Below are 18,642 nucleotides of genomic sequence, written 5' to 3' on the forward strand. Positions count from 1 at the left end.
CGGGCCCAGGTTATCCTTGTGGCTCCGGACTGGGCACGAAGATATTGGTATCCAGAGCTACTCAGCATGTCTGTCGATCCCCCGATTCGTCTGCCTCTTCAGGAGGACCTTCTATCGCAGCACCAGAGGACGGTCCTCCACCCGAACCTGTCCAGTCTCCACCTACAAGCTTGGAGATTGAGCGGCGGCAGTTGAGGCCATTCGACTTGCCTCCTGAAGTCTGTAATGTCATTCTGGCAGCCAGGCGTCCCTCCACGAAATCGGTGTACGCCTGCAGGTGGAACAAATTTGTGGCCTGGTGCACAACAAAGGCTGTGGATCCACTCTCTGCCCCCCTTTCTGAGGTTCTCCTCTTCCTTCTCTCTCTTGCCCAGCAGGGCTCTGCTCTGGGCACTCTCAAGGGCTACCTTTCTGCCCTTTCCGCCTTCTTAAGGCTACCTGATCAACCCTCTTTGTTCAAGTCCCCCATTGTAAATAGGTTTTTGAAGGGCATCACACACATGTTCCCTCCTGTTCCATTCGGGATGCCCCAGTGGAACTTGAACCTTGTACTAACTTTCCTGATGTGCGCTCCCTTTGAGCCACTTCATAACTGTCCTCTCTGCCTTCTTACTCTGAAGACTACTTTCCTGGTTGCCATCACCTCTGCCAGGAGAGTGAGTGAGCTCCAGGCTCCTTCTTCCAAACCTCCATTCCTTTCTGTCCATCCGGACAAGGTTGTGTTGCGGACAAGACCCTCTTTCCTGCCCAAGGTAGTCACAGCCTTCCACATCGGGCAGTCCATCACTTTGCCCACCTTCTTTCCGCCTCCGCATCCCTCGAAAGAGGAAGAGAGGCTCCACCGTCTGGACCCAAAACGTGCGTTCTCATTCTACTTGGATCGCACACGCCAGTTCCGGGTGGATGACCAACTCTTTGTTGCTTACGCGGGTGCTAAGAAGGGACAGGTGGTGCACAAACGGACCATCTCTCGATGCATTGTGTTGTGTATCCAGGCATGCTACTCCTTGGCTAAAAAGGAACCCCCTGTTGGGCTGAGGGCCCATTCCACTCGGGCCACGGCGACTACTACTGCCCTGGGCCGGGGAGTCCCCTTGCAGGACATTTGTCAGGCAGCTACGTGGGCCTCGCTGCACACGTTTGCAAGACACAACTGCTGGACAGCCAAGTCCGGAGGGATGGCTTCTTTGGCCGTTCGGTCCTCCAGGACTTTCTAGTGTGAGTTTTGGTTCGCAGACCCACCACCGGTGTTGGTTTTGCTGGGGTATCCATTCTAAGGTAAGGAATCTATCACTAACGTGTCTCTTTCAGATGCACAAGTTAGTACTTGTGTAACGATATATCTGTAAGAGACATTAGTTAGTGATAGATTCCTTACCGACCCATCCATCCTCCCTGTTCTGCGAACCGATATCTAGGGTTAAAGTCATCTCCTTCAGGGTCCTAGTTTCATGGCACCAGTGTTTGTTTTTATCATGGCTCTGCGTTTCTGGCGCGGAAAAACTGTGTATAAGAACTGACGTCAGCACGCGGAGGCGGCGTTTAAGTACTCAGACGACGTCATCACGGCGCCCACCACCCGACGACGGACGCGGAGCTGTGGACGACGCCTACCGACGCGCATGGGTACTGCTACGCAAAAAATTCCGGATCCAGTCTGACGCCTGGGGATATTCTAAGGTAAGGAATCTATCACTAACTAATGTCTCTCACAGATATATTGTTACACAAGTAGTAACTTGTGCATTAGGGCTATTTGAAAACCCTCCTCTCCTTTAGGAGCTTAATGCGTTCTTGTGTAAATTGATGGACCCTTCTTTTGATCGTGTAGATAATACTTCATGCAGCACTTTTCTTGGAAAACTGTGTTGGTTGTCATAACATCAACCAGCATAGTCAGTGAGCTGCAGGCCATTTCAGCTCTAGACCACACAGTCTTTTACTTTAACATATTTTATTTAGGACTCAGACCTCATTTATTCCGATGGTGTTTTCAGACTTTCATGTAAATCTGACCGTTTCTTTATTGGGTTTTAAAAAAAAATCTTTCTATGAATGTAGAAAAATCTGTTCATACCCCCCCCCCCCCCCGCACCACCCCCCCCCACTCCAAACACACACACAAATTCAGTCGAGTCTCATTTTTCTACTTGGATATATAGATGTGAAGAGTTGCTTTTAGACCTCTAAACATGACAGCTATATATAACACCGAGTGTGTGGCTAGGGCCATTGGCTGAGTAGCCCTTCTCTGTTTTCTTCTTTATTTGTAGGTTTTCAGACCCTTGGATATGATTTCATTGTTGAGAATCTGATTGTTGATAATGTTGAAGATAGCCTAAATTAACATACTTAGGTATGCTCCTTCTCTTGGCTTGCCTTTGGTTCAGGGCGCTTGCTGTTGAACCACATGAGCAGAACTTGTTCTGGCTTTGCTAGTTGACTTAGAGAGGTTTTGTGGTTTTAGAAAATGCATGCGGGTGAAGAAATGCAGTTTGAGAGCAAACAATGAGAAAATGTTCTTGACTCGAGCAGAAAAGAGAAGCATTTGGAGTAAGATTGAGCAGTTGATATTTGGTTGAGTCCTAACTGTGCAAAGTGCATTTGAACCCAAAAAGTGGTTAAATCTTCATTAGACTGCATTTTGATATTGTAAATTCTAGCCAATTCACTGATTTCCGCAGGTGCTCTCTTTCAGTTTTATGTTTCTGATGGATACTTCTAACCACAGATTTCTCACCTTGTGAATAACCCCAGGCACCAGACTAGAGCCAGAGATTTGTCTTAGTATTGCTCCAGCACGCCAGCTGTTGCTGTCATGCACCTTGGCATTAATACCATACCGCCTTGGAAGTGGATGCAAAGCCTCATATATGATCCACCTCTGTGTTCTGACATCAGTTTAATTATTTCTGCACCTTTGCACGCCGATCCGGAGCTAGTCTCTGAGGAGATTTTTTGTCTAGATGGGATTTATGTTTTGTAGGGACTGTTACAAGCAGACATATGTGACAGATTCCCAGGAGATCTGCTTGTTGTTTCTAGGATCATCGCATGACACCCAAGACCCGCAAGTTCATCACATGCATAAATACCAAGGCAATCTGGTACCGTGAAGCCAAACTCTACTTCTCTGAACACTGGTGTGAGGCCTGTAAGTCCCGCTCCGGTTGAAGTCTATTGCACAGACCCACTAGGGGTGTGTAGACAGCCCTAAAAGATATGTTGTTTGATGAAAAATCTGATTCCTTCTTAGAACGCTTTAAGTGAGCCATGCCACGGTACATTCTTTGAATCTCTCAACCACTACCAGACAGTTTCCATACCAGTTTTTGGCCTTTCTGAAGTTATTCAAGGCAGTTGGCGTACAGGCAGCACCAGCCCCCTCTGCCTCAGAGCAGTCACTCCAGTCCATTCATGGCTGGAGAAGGGGATCAATAAGGGCACCGATATTCCCAGCCCCCTCCCTTTTTGGCAGCAGCTGCCTAGCTGCTTTAGTTTGTCCTTAGCTGCGCTTATGCTGGCTGCATCAAACATTTCCTCCCGTAGTGGCAATCCATTACATCCGACCGATGGTTCCTCCAGATCATTCACAAGAACTATGCATCTTCCGTTCCTATCCGACCAACCACACACAGCTTACTCCCACATTTTAATAACTCTCAAGGGAACACGTTTTGTATCTTGCTGCCAGAAATGCGAGTTCTAGTTTCCAAAAGGGCCTTCAAGAGGGTTCTGAACTCTGAGATAGGGATGGGTTGTTACTCCTTGTAGGAGACTGGCTTAGTATATGGGGCACACTTATTTAAGGGAAGCACCTTGCTCTAATCCAGACAACCCGTATAGTGATGTTAGTGGTCTTAGACAACCATAGAAAGCTCTCTAAGTGGTATCTGTGGAGAGTAGCGTTCATGCTGAGTCCAGAAGAAGTGTTAAGCAGCTTGATTTACGAGATCTAATAATCATGTAATGTAGGTTAAACGAAAAAGAACCACACAGTGTAGTTATAAAAATATATCGATTTCTTACACAAAACTCACTAAAACACTTGTGTATATCCTACCTGGAAATATCAACACAAATACACAATAATGCATAAATTGCAAGAAGTTAGTAAGCACAATCCACAGTGATCTCCAGGGGGAGACCAAACCATATACTAAGAAAGTGGAATGTGAACTGCAACCGAAGTTGTGACTTGGGCCAGGAGACTCAGAAGAGCTGGAGACACAAGGAGTTACCCATGGTAAGTACCCAGGAACCCCATGGAGGCTGTGTGCAGAGTGGAAACACAGCCGCATACTCAATAGAAGTCAACAGGAAAGTCGCTGTTGCAGTTTTAAAGGAGAAGGACCTTTCCCAGTGGACCCTGAGGAAACCCTGTGGAACACTGAAGGTTGGAGAGTCACCGCACCCATGGATACCCCAGGGTAGCTACGCCAGGGAAGCTGGGTGCATAGGTGGGAAGTGACGTCAGAAACTGTCATAGACAACAATGGAGGTCTTCAGTAAAGATGCCGCTGGCATCCTGCCTTCAGGATTAGAAGGCTTTCCTTCAGTGACTTATAGGTTTTAAGTGTAGTAACCTCAGATATAAGGAAACTGTGGTCACAGTTTGAATGGTCTCTCATGGGTGGCACAGTACATGCTGCAGCCCATGGGAGACCCCTGGTGTACTTATGCCCTGGGTACCTTGGTATAATATGCTAGGGATTTAACCCTGGTATACCTATGCCATGGGTACCTTGGTACAATATGCTAGGGACTTACAAGGGTACACCAGTAGCCAATTGTGTAGGTACATAAATACTTACCATGACACATTTAGGGAGTAAGCACAGTGACTGTGGCCCTGGTTAGCAGGATCCCAGTCAGACTAGTCAAGAAACATACTGACACCAGCAAAAAGTGGGGGTAACCTTGAAAGCAGATCCTATTTTCCTACACTCCTGCTCTTTCCTCGTGCTGTAGAAGGATGGAGAGTTTGTCCTCTAACTGCCTTTCTGTGGAGGGGCAGATTCAAAATGATGACGCTTTTCTGTCTGGCCTGTGTCTTTAGGGCTGGATGGAGGCCTTAGACCTACTGGATGCATTTTTTTAACATAGCTGTAGCCTCCAAGATCCTGCTTGAAATAAGCTAGATGGCACATGCACTGTCTGTAGGGCTCAGCGCCTAGGCTGCCTGTTGGATCCAATCTAGATTTTGGTAGAGTCTTCAAGAGATCTGTAGTATTGGCTGCTCAGCCCCATTCTACTAGGTCGACTTGGCGCCGCCTATGTCCACTCCGGCGCCGCTCGACGTCGCGTCGGCGCCTGTGGCGGACTACATGGCGCTGTGCCGGCATCGGGTCCTCGACTCGTCTCCAGAGCTTCCTTCCTCTCTGGAGGTTTGTCAGCTCCTGGTCTCTTCTTCTCCGGAGACGGGACGCCACATCATTGCTTTTTCACCGGCGTCTTCTAGGGAGGTTTCCTCGCTGTCCCTGCAGCCTCAACCCTCGGACCCTGTCTTCTGCAGCTCGCCGTTGGTTGCTCCACCGGCTTCTCCGCCTTCCCTGGGGGCCCTCCGATCCCCAACTCGTCCCTGGATCCCCCACTATTCAGGGGCTGTCCGTTTATTCCTCCAGCTTGACTTGGGGATGGACGGCTTAGTTTACAGCCGTCGCCCACGGAGGAATTGCATTCTCCCCCGCGGTGCCCTACAGAGGCCAGTGTTGCCTTTGTTCGGGCTATTTCCACGGCTGCTGGCATTTTGCGAATTGTGACCCCGTCACCCCATTCCCTACGGATCATCTGTTGGAAGTTCTCCACCAGGGCTCTGTTGGTCGGGAGCTGCTTCTTCCATTCGAAGCTTCGCTCCACAACTCTCTTCTGGGGGCTTAGGGGCGTCCTGCCACGGGTGATTTAGTGCCTCAGTCGCTCCTACACCGCCACCGTTCTGCTCCCCAATGACCCAGTCTGCCTTTCCTTCCACTCTTCTACTCAGGGCCCTCTTATGCAGACTGCTTTTCCGTCCTTGCCTCTGGTGTTGTTTCCTCCGTCACGGGAGGCTCGGTGGTTGGATTCAGCTTTGTTTCCATCTCTGGTTTCTGTATTAGCGCCAAGATGCTCCTTGGAGTGATAGCCGCGCTATATAAATACACCTTTTTTTTTTTTTAAACATAATTTTTATTGCAGATTTACCGTATCACATTTGTTACACAGGGTCACGTCTCTTGATTCTTGCTTTCGTCCATTTGCATTCCCATTCATACACAGCCTTGAGGCCCACAACCCGGAGGTCGGGCGGCGATAAGCATGAAAACTTTCCATTTCCTGGTAATATGTAGTCATCCTCCCTCTTAATTATTTGCTCTTCTGCTTTTCTGTAGTTCCACCCAATAAACTCCCCAAACCCCTACAGCATGACCCCAACTCCCCCCCCCCTCCCTTCCCAGACGTCCACCACCCTCTCAGGAGTATTCACCTCTGGCTCTGCTATGGGTCCAATCAGGAGTCACCATCTAGTTTCTACCTAGTTTTGCGACGTCCCCGGTTCTGTGCTAGGGCCTTCCCCAATGTCCTCTAATTCTGCCTCTTCCTCTTGCAGTGCGCTGTCTCTCAGGGCTTGGACCAGTGCCTCCCAAGCCGCCGCAGTGTCCAATGCCCTATCAGTCGGTTTACGGCGCGCCATCTGGTATCTGTGTTTACTATCACAAGTGGCCCATTTCAAGAACTCATTAGCCCATCTCCTATGTGTGGCACCTACTCTCGCCTTCCAGTGTCGTGTGATTTCCCTTTTGGCTACCAACAAGCCCATGTCTATAAATGTGCTCGTAGTTTTGTTTTTAGGCGTGTGGGGAAACCAGTGTAACAAACAGACTGCTATATCATACTGAAATGCCCTCTCCGTCACCTCCTTCAAGGTGTCGCCCACCTCTTGCCAGTATTCTCGGAGGCTAGGGCAGGACCATAACATGTGTGCCAGCTCCGCTCCTTTGGAAGCACATCTCGGACATTTTGCATTATCCGTTCCGAAGTATTTCTTAATTTTCCCCGGTGTTAAATACGCCCTGTGCAGCACATAAAAATGGATCTGCGGAAAGCGCGCGTTTCTTGTGCTGTTTCTGGCCCGTCTCACTAAACCGGCCCAAGTCGTTTCTGGGCTCTCCCTGTCCAGGTCTACCTCCCATTTGGCTTTCAGCGCAGACAGCGGCGGCAAATTTACCCGCAGCATTCTCGAGTACAGACAAGTCACTGCTTTATAGGTTCCGGCTGCCATCATAGTATATTGGCAGGCCATAGTTGTCTTTGGCTCTACAAGACCTTCCCTCCAATGCGCTTGAATGGCTCTAATCACAGCAGCGTGCACCAAGTATCCACCCCTAGGCAGCTCATATCGTTCTTGTAACTCCTGATACGGGATCAGTGCCCCATCCTCGTAAAGGTCGCCCACCACCTGTACCCCTGCTTCTTCCCAGCACTGCAGTTGGGACCAGTCCCCACCGTGGGGGAGTGCAGTCAGCATACCTAATGGAATCTCCGGGGCATACGGGTGTTGCTCTCCCGCCCGACACCGAGATCGATCCCAGCAGAGTTTGAACGTTCGCTCCTCGGGTGACAGATCTCCCCGTGCTATTCTCTGCTGCAAAGCTATGAAAGCTAAAACGTGGCGCGGAGTGCCCTTAGTCCTTTTGCATTCTGGACCGCGGTATACTCTCGCCACCTCTTGTGTAAAGATCTGCAGTTGTGCAGCCAAGCAGTAGAGTTCAAAATCGGGTGCCGCTAGACCACCCTCATCTTTCGGGCGGGTGAGTGTCGCCAGTGCAATCCTACGTCTGCCCGTCCCCCATATGAAGGAGGTCATCTGGGATTTCAGCTGAGAAAACAGGGAGCGAGGAATCCAAACAGGGAGGGTGCGAAAGAAATAAAGGAGACGCAGCAGGGCAATCATTTTCAATAAGGAAATGCGCCCCGTGACTGTCAGCGGTAGCGTGGCCCAAAAGGCCATACAGCCCTTCAGCGCTCGTATGCATCTGCCTATGTTGCCCTCTAGCACGTCCTTCGCCATGTGGTAGATATATACCCCTAAATATTTCAAGCAAACAGGCTCCCATCGAAGCTCCGGCCGGTGGTCGGGCCGTGCTGTGTTCCGCCTCAGGGGGAACAAGCAGGTTTTCGACCAGTTGACCTTTAGTCCTGATAGGTCTCCGAATCGATCCAGTAACCGTTCCGCCCCCTTCAGCGCTTCCGTCCCGTTTTCCAGGAATAACAACAGGTCATCCGCGTATAAGGAGATGTACTGTTGCCCTCCTCTGCTATCTATTCCCTGAAAATGCTTTCCCGTGCGGGCTTCGGCCGCAAGGGGTTCAATCGCCAGGGCGAACAAAAGGGGGGACAGAGAACAGCCCTGCCGGGTACCCCTTTCCACCGGATATTGATGTGATACGAGAGGCCCTATCCGCAGTCTAGCTACCGCTGCCGCATATAGTACTTGCGTCCATCTGATGTATCCTTCCCCCAGTCCAAAATGCCCCATGACCCTATATAAATAAATCCACTCCAGGCTATCAAACGCCTTCTCTATATCCACCAACAAAACCAGGGGTATCTGGGCTTCCATGTGTGGGCTGTCAACCAAGCGTGAGAGTCTCCTTATATTTACTGTCGTGCTCCGAGCAGGTATAAACCCCGACTGGTCCTCGTGGACCAATTCGGGCATGTGCTGTAGGAGCCTCTCTGCCAGTATGGAACTTAAGATCTTGTAGTCTGTGGTCAACATGGACAGCGGCCTGTAAGAGGCCGGGTGCTCGCTCTCCCTCCCTGATTTTAGTAGTGGAATCACTAAGGCCTCACGCATGGATTGGGGCAGTTGACCGGTCTTCTTAGCCTCATTGTATACCGTCTGTAACCTAGGCGCCAATAGGTCTACGTACGTACTGTAAAATTCAATGGGCAGACCATCCAGGCCCGGCGTTTTATTGCGAGCCATCCGTTTAATTGCCCCTCTAATCTCACCTAGTTCTATATCCCTTCCTAGTGCGGTCACCTGTTCCTCCTCCAAGTGTGGTAACTGAAGATCTCCAAGAAAGGCGTGTATATCGTCCTCCCGCCCCACTAGTGCACTGCTATAAAGGGTCGTGTAATAACTCTGAAAACAGTCCAGTATCCCCATCTGGGAGTATTGCATTTGACCTTCTGCCCCTTCAATCGCCAGTATCGGAGAGCTACGCCTGGCTGGATCAGCTAGCCACGGAAGTAAAGCTCCAGCCTTATCCCCCTCCACATGGGCCCGAAGCATAAATGCCTTCTAATCGAAGGTGCGGAGGCGTTCCACCTCTACCGCCACTGCCTCCTTAGCCGAATTGACCTCTTCCTGTAAGTCAGGGCGCCCCGGCCTGGCCCGCTCAGCGTCCCTCAGTGTAGCGTCCGCCTTCCGTAGATCCTCCAACAGTGCCCTGCGCGCGCCCGCGTGTTTCCCTATACACTGGCCCCTAACCACCACCTTAAAAGCGTTCCATTCCGTCGCCCTGGAAGTCGTGGACCCCTCGTTTTCCCCGAAGTATTGGGTGATTCCCTCCTCTAAGTCCGCTCGGAAAGGCGGATCTTCGGGTCGCAGTCTCCAGGTCGGAACCCGCAATACCTCCAAGACCCAGCCCAGTCCAAGCAGCAACGGATTATGGTCCGAGATTGTCCTGGCCAGGTATTCGGTTCTTACCACCGTCTGCCCGACCTCCCTGGAGCACAACATCGTGTCGATGCGGACATGTAAGTCGTGGAGACTCGAGAAGAACGAGTAATCTCGCTCCGCAGGGTGTTGTATGCGCCATGCGCCATGCGTCCACCAAACCCCACCGGTCCTGCCAATCTAGTCTTCCCTTCGTGAGTTGAAGTCCCCCCCAATTAGGATCGAGCCTTTTAGGAAATGTGCCAGTGACCCCGATAGACTAGTGAAAAAGGACACCTGATCAGTGTTCGGTGCGTAAATGCTACACAGTATAATGTCCCTGCCCCTCAACCTGCCCTCCACTGCCACATATCGTCCCTCAGGGTCTATTATGTGCCTGGTCGCCTGGAATGGGACCCCCGCCCTGATCCATATCAATGCCCCCCTAGCAAACGCTGAGTAAGCGGTGTTAAATATCTGGCCCCTCCATCTCTTTTGTAGCTCTATCCCTTCCTGCTTTGTGATGTGTGTCTCCTACAGCATAGCAATGTGTACCCCTCGGCGGACCAGTTAAGCGTGTACTTTGTGTCTTCGTGCCATTGAGTACAGCCCCCGCACATTCCAGGTTATACATCTCACTTTTACGCTAGTCATTGTCCCATAGCTCGTAGTACAGTTCTTGTCGCTGTCCTGTGTTATCGTGAGTGGTGGAATCCCCCCAAAGAATCTTCCAAACGTCTGGCATAGTATTCCCCACCCGTTCCTGCGTTAACCTGTGCCCAAAAACCAGAACAACCCCAACAATACCCCCTACCACCCTCCCCAGAATAGGCCCCAATGTTAAACTATCAGCACCCATCCAAACCAGATCAATCCCCTCAACTGCCAGACTAATTCACGGTCGTAACCGTGAGCGCCTTAAGGGCAAGCGGGTTGTGGCTAGGACCGAAAGTGGAAACAACCGCCCCCCCACGCAGTAGCAGCGATCTGATCACCCAATCCAAGCCCCCCCCACAGCAATACCTCACATTTCACGCCTTCTTTCCTCAATAGGAGTGTCCTTCTAATGGTTGCTGCACCTCAAATGTTCAGGATCTCTTCCGAGGTTTGCGGAGTCACCAGCGGGCCCTTGGTGCTGCATGTCTCTGAGGCCTCCGACTCCGACCCTGTGTCCTTTGTCTCCGAGTGCGAACCCCGCTGCGAGTGGGAGGCGTCTGCATTCGACATCGATTCAACTGCCAGCAGTGCAGCCTGTCTCTCTGCCTCTGTTTGAGACACCAATGGTTTTTTCGAGCCTTGTCGTCGCCATCGCAGCCTCTGGGATTTCCGCGTCTGTGTCTTCGCCCGCTCCTGCTCCTCCGGATTTTGGCGCCATCCGTGCCCGCTTTATACGTTTCCCACCAGTCCCAGGCGTCCGCCGACGTAGGAAAGAAGTGTGTTGTATCATCCAGAACAACCCTCAATTTGGCAGGGAAGAGCAGGGAGTATCGAATTCCCTCAGTCCGCAGTTCCCGTTTTATGGACAGAAAAGAGACCCGCAGCTTCTGCGTCTCAAATGTATAGTCCGGAAACAAAGTCACCTTACTGTTTGCCACTTGGAACGGCCCCACTTCTCGGGCCCTCTGGAGCAGAAGGTCCCTGTCCCTGTAGTGTAACAATTTGGCCACTACTGGTCTCGGAGGCAAGCCTAGCTTGGGGGGGCCTAGCCGGAGCTCGGTGAGCTCGCTCTACGGTAAAGAATGGCGATAGTCCTTCCGGTGCCACCTTAGTCCTGAACCAATCGTCCAGGTACCCTACCATATCTTCCCCTTCTGTTTTTTCCGGCAGCCCCACTATCCGGACGTTACTGCGGCGACTTCTATTCTCGGCATCCTCGGCCCTCCCCTCCAGCGTTTGTATCCTCTCCAAAGCGTCCGATAACCGTGCTTCCATGGTTTTGTGGGCTGGGGCTAGGACCTCCAAAGTGTCTTCCGTCTCTTTAACTCTGTCCTTAAGTTTGTCGTGGTCAGCTCGCAGGAGCACCAACCCCGTCACCACCTGCGCAATGTCCTGCTGCAAGGCCTCTCTGGTTGCAGCAATAGCCTCAAGGATGCGGCCCTGAAGTTGCTGTAGGTCCGATGGTCCCTCAGTGCTCCCCTCCAAGGAGTCAGTGGCCGCGCCCCCCTCGGTTTTGCCTTTGGTTTTTACCCATGGCGTGATGACTGTAGGCGCCCGGGTGTCCGTAAACTGTGTTAGTGTCCGCCGCTCCGACACAATTAGCTTCTCTTTCACCGCAGCTCGCCTGCGCCGCGGCCGGCACGTCACCAGGGGGGGTCGTCCTCTCTCGCAAGCTCAGCTAGGGCTTCGTGGCTTCCGTGTCCTCTCCTACCCTTTGTCACCGTCTCTGTAGTAGCGCCAGCCCCTGTGCGCTCGGTTCAAGCACTCCCCTCAGTGTGCCTCCACATCGGATTGCAGAGTCCTCTTTCTGAAAACACGGGTCCGCACTCACACCCGTCCAATGCAATCAAAGGATCCTTGGGCCCAAGTCTCATTCCTGGCACTTCAGGGGCCTGCACTCCGATGGCGTCTCCGCAATAGGGCGGCCCCCCGTGCTTCTGCCGCCGGCTTCCCCCCAGGGCCGCACAACAGGGCAGAGGGTACGCCGCAGCCGATCCCAAGTCAGGCCTAGCAGTCAAGCTCTCGTCGTCGGAGCCACTCCGCTCCCACAGGATAGCAGCCGAGCCCTGGATAGCGCCGACCGCGCTCGCTGAGCCGCCACTTATCTCCAGCGCGGGCCAGGGATCAGGAGCCGCCGGCGGGGGCCAAGTCCGCGAGGTCCCCCCTCCGCTGGAGAGTTTCCGCGGAGGTATCCGGGTTACTGGATCCAGGTTCCGCGTGTGCTTGTCTGGCCCGGGCGAAAATCCTGCGAGGCCAATTCACTCAGCCTCCCCACTCGGTTCTCCACAAATCACCAGTGTTCGCTGGGCTGCCTCAGAGCCTCCGATAGCCCCCAGGGCTGGTGTCCAAGGGCAGAGCCTCTCTCACGTCCCACTGGGTTCCTTCACCCCCAGTGCAGGCAGCGATCCCCGCATTAAGCGCGTTGTCTCCTGCTACAGCATGTCGGTCCCTTGCTTCCTCGCCGCGCAGAAAAAGTCATCAGGCACCTCTCTCAGCCAGGGCCGTTGTATATTAACTCCGCTCTGCTCTCTATGCGAGCTGGGAGCTCCACCGACCCTCAGGGACCCCTCGATTGTCCTACAGCCGCTTGGGGGGCAGCCTCCACCTCGATTAAGCCCCAGCCAGCCAGGGATCGGGCAGGATAACAGTCTCCCCCGCCTCTCGGCACCTCGCAGCCCCCTCTATCGCCTCCTCAGTGCCGGAGTCCCAGCCCGGTTCAGGCCGAAGCCTGGCAATCCCCACAGTCGGCTCCGGGCTTACCGCAACCTCGCACAGTCTCTCGCGTTGCGGGCAGGACGCTTCCACCAGCCGCACCGTCGATGATGAGGCACCTCCTTCGCAGTTACGCTGCTCCGTCTTCTCCGATCAGAGGACCAGCCGCCATTTTGTGCTCTGCCGTGCTCTGGCCCGCGATGGCCCTGTACCTCGCTGGCAGGCTGACTCTCCACTTCTCCGTCCACCCGAGGCTGCAGTTACAGTTCGTATTGCCTCCGGACTGCGTGCGGAGGCTTTCGCGGGTGTCTCCGCTCCTTTTAGCAGGATGATTACGGGGATCAGGCGCGGAGCTCCAAGCTCACGCCGCCATTCCCTTCGGCTCCGTAGCCACGCCCCCTATATAAATACACCTTTACATTACATTACAAGTCCCCCATTTGTAAATAGGTTCTTGAAAGGCATCACGCACATGTTTTCTCCTGTTCCTTTCGTGATGCCTCAGTGGAACTTGAATCTTGTTCTCACTTTTCTGATGTGTGCTCCCTTTAAGCCACTTCACAATTGTCATCTTCGTCTCCTCACTCTAAAGACTGGTTTCCATCACCTCTGCCAGAATGGTGAGTGACCTTCAGGCTCTCTCTTCTAAGCCTCCTTTTCTCTCTGGCCATTGGGACAAGGTTGTTCTAAGGATTCGTCCTTCTTTTCTGCCAAAGGTTGGCACTGCCTTTCACATCGGCCAGACCAACAGTTTGCCCACCTTTTTTCCGCCGCCACATCCCTCAAAAGAGGAAGAGAGACTCCACCGTCTGGACCCAAAACGTGCTCTCTTTCTATCTGGACCACACACAACAGTTCCGGGTGGATGACCAGGTCTTTGTTGGCTACGTGGGCGCCAAGAAAGGTCGGGCTGTGCACAAGCGGACCATCTCTCGGTGAGTCGGTCTGTGCATAAAGGCTTGTTACTCCTTGGCTAAAAAGGAGCCTCCAGTGGGGTTGCGCACCCATGCTACCAGGGCGATGGCAGCCACTACTGCCTTTGGATGCGCTGTGCCCTTGCATGACATCTGTCCGGCAGCTATGTGGGCCTCGCTGCACACATTTACCAAGCACTACTGCCTCGACAGCCAAGTCCAGAGAGACAGCTTCTTTGGCCGTTCTGTTCTCCAGGACTTTTTGGTGTGATCTTGGTTTGCAGACCCACCACCGGAGTTGGTATTGCTGAGGTATCTATTCTAAGGTAAGGAATATATCACTACATGTTTCTTTCAGATGCACAAGTTACTTACCTTCAGTAATGATATATCTGTAAGAAACATTAGTAGTGATATTTATTTATTTAATTATTTGAAGGGTTTTATATAGTGCTAACTCCACCCATGGGTATCCGAGCACTTTACATCAACAATGGTAATGAACAAGAAAAACCACAATAGCAGTAGAAGAAACAAGTTAAACAAATGTTCATTCATAAATAAAGGGAATAATTAAGATGACATATTGAGCAGAGTGCATATAAGATAAACAGAACCAAAAAGAATTGTACATAGTATTTTTACAGTATGCCAAGGAGAACTATGTGGACATAGTAGTGAGAGGGAGGGTATGGTGAGGGGAGGGGGAGTGTGAAGGGTGTCGGGAGGGGGGTGAGGGGGTGATAGGGGTAGGCAGGGCTGTCTAACGAAGGGGGTGGAGTGAATTCAGAGAGGAGAATAGGTGTTTAATTGCCCCAAAATGTGGAGAGAAGGTGAATTTTAAGTTTTTTTTTTAAGCTGTCATAGGAGGGGTTGCATCAATGGTCTTTGAGGAGGGCGTTCCAGATGGTTGGGGCCTTGCCAGAGAACGAGTGGGATTTCGAGGCGTTTATTTTTAGAGGGGGGGGGGAGGTGTATGAGAAGAAGAGCGTTGGTGCTTTTTTGAGTTTAGTTGTGAGGTAGGTTGGAGTGTTCTGATAGAGGGCTTTGTGCGCAATACATGCAATTTTATAGGAGGATCCTCCCTTTATGGGGAGCCATTTGAGGGTCTTGAGTACAGGGGAGATACGGTCAAAACGTTTACAGTTTGTTGTTAGCCTAGCTGCGAGGTTGAGGACGGATTTGATGGGGGCAAGGTGGAATTTGGGAGTACCGGAGAGAAGGGCATTTCCGTAGTCGATTTTGGAAAGGACCATCGATTGGATAATTATTTTGAAATCTTCAGCTGGGATAAAACTTTGATTTTTTTGAGATGCCGGAGTGTGAAGAATGCATTTTTTGCTGAGTTTTTTACATGGGAGTTGAGTGTGAGTTTATTGTTGATGGTGATGCCGAGAGATAGATTCCTTACCGCCCCACCCATCCTCCCCGTTCTGTGAACCGATTTCTAGGGTTAAGGTTATCCCTTTCAGGGCCCTAGTTTCATGGCACAAGTGATCAGTTTCTTGCATGGCTCTGCGTTCCTGGCGCGGAAAGTCATGTACAGAACTAACGTCAGCGTGCGTGGGCGCGTCTAAGTAGCTCCAACAACGTCATCCGGGTGCCAATGACGCATGCGGAGCCGCACGACGATGCCTGCGGACGCACAGGGGTACTGCTGATGAAAAATCTTTCCGGATCCAGCCTGACGCCTGGGGGTAATTCTAAGGTAATAAATCTCACTACTAATGTTTATTACAGATATATCGTTACCGAAGGTGAGTAACTTGTGCGCCAGTCAGTCAGTGCGAGAGTGAGAGTCAGTCAGTGAGAGAGTCAGTCAGTGAGCGGGAGATTGAGAGAGTCAGTGAGTGAGAGAGTCAGTCAGAGAGAGAGAGAGAGAGTGAGAGGCAGTCAGTCCGTGAGAGAGAGAGTGAGAGTCGGGGAGAGAGTCAGTCAGTGAGAGAGTCAGTCAGCCAGTGAGAGCAAGAGTCAGTCAAAGTGGCAGTGAGAGAGTCAGTCAGGCAGTGAGGGAGTCAGTCAGTCAGTGAGGGAGTCAGTCAGTCAGTGAGAGAGAGATTGAGAGAGTCAGTCAGTGAGAGAGAGAGTGAGTCAGTCAGTGAGTGAGAGAGTGAGTGAGAGTCAGTCAGTGAGTGAGATAGAGATTGAGAGAGTGAGTGAGTCAGTCAGTGAGACCAGAGTGAGAGAGTCAGTCAGTGAGAGAGTGAGTAAGTCAGTGTGAGAGAGAGAGTTAGAGAGTCAATCAGTGATGGAGAGAGGGAGAGACAGAGAGTCTGTCAGTGAGAGAGAGAGACAGTCAGTCAGTGAGAGTCAGTCAGTCAGTAAGAGAGTCAGTCAGTCAGAGAGAGAGAGAGAGTCAGTAAGTCAGTGAGAGAGTAAGTCAGCCCGTGAGAGAGAGATTGAGAGTCAGTCAGTCAGTCAGTCAGTGAGAGAGAGCCAGTCAGTCAGTGAGACTGAGTGAGAGAGTCAGTCAGTGAGAGTCAGCCAGTGAGAGTGAGAGTCAGTCAGTCAGTGAGTGAGAGAGAGAAAGAGAGAGAGAGAGACAGCCAGTAGGAGAGAGATAGAGAGTCAGACAGTGAGAGAGTGAGTCAGTCAGAGAGAAAGAGTCAGAGTCAGTCAGTCAGTGAGAGAGTCAGAGATTCAGTGAGAGATAGACAGTGAGAGAGTGGAAGACCTGAGCTGGACTCTCTGGGTCACAGAACGGCACAGTGTCACAAACAAGATATGGAGCATAACTTAATAATCTCTGTGTGACTTGGAGTCTCATTGTATCTATCCCCAGCCAAACCAGTAATATTGCTCAAGAACAGAAGAAGAAACAAATACCACTACACCTGGGAAGCAGTGTTGTGCTGTCATCTACAGGAGCTACAAAGAACAAACAAAGAACAGTGGGAGGGGTGCAAGCATGGAGCGCAGGCTGCTAATTAGTAACCCGATCCACGACGAGGGAGGAATGCAGCTGCCAGCCTGCGCGCGGCTGCTCGCTCCCGAGAGCAAAACGCCGTGGGAGTGAACATTTGAAGAAGAGGTGGGACATGCACCTGCCTTTGGCCATTTGCGTGCTTTCATTATTGAAAGACACACGCAAAGGCCATTCAAATGTGTGGGAGGAGTCCGACCCACAAGGAAGCTGAGCCCTCACAAGAAGCCTCCTATAGAGCAGCGCATGCGCTATGCGCTAGGCTCGACCTAAAAACAGCCTGGGCACTCTGTGGTCCAAGTTTAAAATCAAACAGACGGATTCAGGCAACAAAGAGACATGAATAGTGTCGTAGCTGGGCCCAGCAGCTGAAAAGTTCACACCTTTAAAAACTCCAGCACCTCAGATAATCACGGTAGGCATCCGATGTATCATAACAGCAACGAGGTGCGAGGAAATAGTACTTTATCTCTGACTTCTGGCACTTGAGTATTCTACGGGCTGTGCCCAAGGCCGTGAACCAGAGCAGGGAGGTTCTTACATCCAGGGGTGCCCGCTAATGATTTATTCTTAGACTGCCCGCATTTAACAATAAACACTTTGAATTTATAGATTTTTAACGGATTTTTAGGAAATGCTGCGTAACACAAAAAATGCCTGCCCATTGGAAAGAAAGGAACAATTAACAAAATGTGAAACTGAGCCAATAGCAGGACTTAAGCGGCTAAGAGACTCGAGCGTCTAAGGGAGGGAGGGAGGCAGGGGAGCGGCAACAATTTTTTATCTCATTTTAATGTAAAGATTTTAAATAATTGAATTGTTAATAAATGTACTCAATTACTAGTCATTTTTCTGTGTAAGTTGCTATACCGCAAGAGCTGCTTCTCAGAGGTGCCACTCCCACCTAAATTGCTCATGGCAACTAGACAAGATTACTATCTGGTATCACTGTTCACAGTATGTTCTTTGTAGCAAAATGCTGATGTTCCTTGCACCACTAGAATGATCTGCTTTTGGGGCAATCGGTATTGCATCTAGGAGAGGACCATCTTAGTTCACGGGTTATATTACCTAATAGTCTGATCTTGAAGCTCTTTTGTTAAATTGAAATGGTGAAGCATGGCTTCATAAGAACCTCTTTCGACAGAGGTTGATCGATGACAAAGATAATTATCAGGGAATACCCCAAAGGGAGCCTCGGTTAATCTGATGATTATCATGCTTCTATACCTGCACTGCTGCTTTTTTTTTTAGAACACATTGTCACCGGTTATGCCATACTTTTTCTTGTTGCAATAACATTATTTTTATAAAGAATGTCAATGATTTTGTCTTATTGATTTTTACTATATTACAGAGGCCAGGTTTGTAAAAAAAATATTTTTGCTTTACAGCCCGAATAAGAAATTAGACTTACCGGGTGAAGTTAGCAAATAGCACTAAGAATTTCTTCACAGACATGTTGGTAAATGCAGCAATAGCCATCCAGCTGATATCCTGGGTGTAACGTTTGTAAATTAGTTCAATATAGTATGTATCAGACTTTAGGAACAGTAATAGGGTGATAATATGGGCAAAAGAGCAGAATCGTGCTCGTTTGCCCTTTTAATCACACTATTAGTTATGATGTTCCAGCTATCAGGCTAGATGAGCCTAGCCTTGTTCATTGTTGACAGCCAGTCTTTAGGCCAAAGTATTTTTAGCTGTCACATCAAACTGTAAGTTAATTTGTGTTCTTGATTAAACTAAAATGACTAGACAAACACCTGATAAAGTGACAGAATCTTTTGTGA

At 50.6% G+C, this 18,642-nt stretch overlaps 1 protein-coding gene across 2 annotated transcripts in view; it reads left to right on the forward strand.

Annotated features, from left to right (window-relative positions):
* Positions 1 to 18,642, forward strand: part of LOC147661202 (serine/threonine-protein kinase Nek1-like) — a 1,124,062-nt gene that overhangs the window by 876,320 nt on the left and 229,100 nt on the right. The gene's annotated exons all lie outside the window — the stretch shown is intronic.

This window comes from Lissotriton vulgaris, unplaced genomic scaffold (genome assembly GCF_964263255.1).
Source record: "Lissotriton vulgaris unplaced genomic scaffold, aLisVul1.2 SCAFFOLD_228, whole genome shotgun sequence".
Lineage (NCBI taxonomy): Eukaryota > Metazoa > Chordata > Amphibia > Caudata > Salamandridae > Lissotriton > Lissotriton vulgaris.